The following is a 2,001-nucleotide window of genomic DNA, read 5'->3' on the forward strand; positions in this document are numbered from 1 at the left end:
GGGGGGAAGAAGAAATAAAAGATCTTAATACTGAAACCAGTAGCTGATATTTCACAGTAGTTGGCAAATCTTCCCTTCAGACTTGGGTCCACCAGATTGCCTGATTAAGCAAAGCCCTTCTGGAATCAGATCTGGTGTAAAGCTGAATCCGCCTGTCACTAGTTGTACAGTCTTGGTTGGACGCGTCCCTTCACTTCTCTGAGCCTAACTTTCGTCATCTGTAAAATGGGAATGCTATGATTTCATAGGGTGGTTGTGACAAGAAAAGGAAGCATTGTTTTTAGTCCTTACGTGCTTTTAATCCAGCCCTTTAAAAAGGCACTTAAATGTACCTTTTATTGTTTGGTTGGCTTGTTTTCTAGGAAATTAGTTCTTAAATATATCTATAATTAACATAAACTCTAATCTAATATTCCCCAGACAGACGGATGTCGATGCCATGGGTGGTTCTCCTTCAAAACCAAAAGCTTGGCGACCCCTCCCCAGCTCCCCTCATTTTCACCCCAGACCCACCTTAGGTTCCTCCACTACCGTTCAGCTGACTTCCCTCCCTTCACACTTACCACCACAGGTTTCCTTCCCCAGTTCCACAACCACCTGCTAAATTTTCTTTCCTCTTCCCTTACTGGCCTCCGCCTCGGCCCGCCACCTCCCTGGCTCTTTCAGTCTCTTCGTGGACGTCCCCGCCGCGCCCCAGGGGACGTGCGTGTAGTGGGGGAGAATGGGTCAGAGGGTATCGTCTCACCATCTCTATTTTCAAAGCCCCTCGTGGACTGGGGAGGGGGTGACATTGCCCCACAGAACGCCGAGCGCGCGAGGCGCGTACTCACCAGCCGCCGCCGCCGCTTCTTTCCAACGCGCGGAACTCAGCGCTCGCGGCACCTGGCACTCGTGGGAAGTTGCGGGGAAGGGGGACCTGAAGGAAGAGGGGCGAGGCCGAGCTCTTCCTGAGGCGCCTGCGCAGTGGCGGGCACCGCGCCGCGGGGCACAGCCCCAACCTCCCTATCTGCGCCGCTCGCGGCGCTCCGAATGTGCGCAGCTGCCAGGAGAGCGTCTGCGGCACCAGCTCGGGACTGGCTGGGACAGGGCAGCAGAGTCTGAGACACGTCCTTGGATTGGATGCTAGAGCCAGAGTTGAATGTAACTTTCTTTCCGATTGGTTAGACAGGTTCTTGGAGGGGTCGAATTGGACCTAAGAGTAGAGAGGTTCATTACTCTCTCCCACCACGCCCTTTTCTTATCATCCTAGATCTGGATGCCTTTCAGGGAACCTGAAAACCAGCGAGTCCGGGAAAGGCCTCTGGCAATTCCCAAGCCGATGGCCTTCTGCCACTTAATGTGCACCTGGCAGCTTAGGTGACCGCGGAGAAAGCAACATTGGCTGCACCAACGTCCGGCACAAGTCTAGAGAGGCTTCAGCCAGATCCAGTGAGTTGGGATAAATGAAACGTGGATCTACCATAGAAGTCTGTCCGTCTTACTGGATAAGCGAGCACCTTTACAGGGGAAGTTGGGTAATAGTTTAGAAGTAAGGTTAAAAGCAGCACAGTTCCTGCGGCAGGGAACCAGTAATGAGTTAAGCTGAGAAATGGGTGCTTTGACAGACGCGTATGTGGGATTGTGCTCCTGCTTTTAATGGAAAGATTATTCAATAGAATAATGTAACTAAACTTTCCAACATAAAAAGCAATTACCAAACAGAAGTAGAATTATTCGCTAATAGTTGGGTTATCCAGGCACACTTGGCAATGAGAGAATAGCATCTTTTTTCTCTTTTAAATCTGTAGTGCCAAACAGAACTTGGTATAGAAGTACTTACTAAATCATTATTGAATTTAATGGAATATTTAAAGGTGCATCAGGTTCACTGTCCCCCGTGCTAAAATGCAGGCTCCAGGAGGTATTTTCTTTCTTGTTCACTACTGTATCTCCAGCTCAAATAAAAAGTACAAATAAATTAAGAATATTAATGACATGTGATATCCTCAAGTGTTAAGCATT

The 2,001-nt window shown here is 49.0% G+C and overlaps 1 protein-coding gene across 4 annotated transcripts in view; it reads right to left on the reverse strand.

Annotated features, from left to right (window-relative positions):
* Positions 1 to 1,615, reverse strand: part of ENPP4 (ectonucleotide pyrophosphatase/phosphodiesterase 4) — an 18,627-nt gene extending 17,012 nt beyond the window's left edge. The window contains exon 1 of one of the 4 annotated variants that reach the window (XM_017878084.1): positions 831 to 1,612. The gene's annotated coding sequence lies outside the window, so the exon portion shown is untranslated. Of the gene's footprint in view, positions 1 to 563; positions 712 to 745 lie in introns of those variants that run through there. The other 3 variants (XM_017878088.1, XM_017878086.1, XM_017878087.1) reach the window with 3 other exon arrangements.
* Positions 1,616 to 2,001: the final 386 nt, after the last annotated feature.

The sequence above is a fragment of the Rhinopithecus bieti genome, unplaced genomic scaffold (genome assembly GCF_001698545.2).
Source record: "Rhinopithecus bieti isolate Rb0 unplaced genomic scaffold, ASM169854v2 scaffold_9981, whole genome shotgun sequence".
In the NCBI taxonomy this organism is placed as follows: Eukaryota; Metazoa; Chordata; class Mammalia; order Primates; family Cercopithecidae; genus Rhinopithecus; species Rhinopithecus bieti.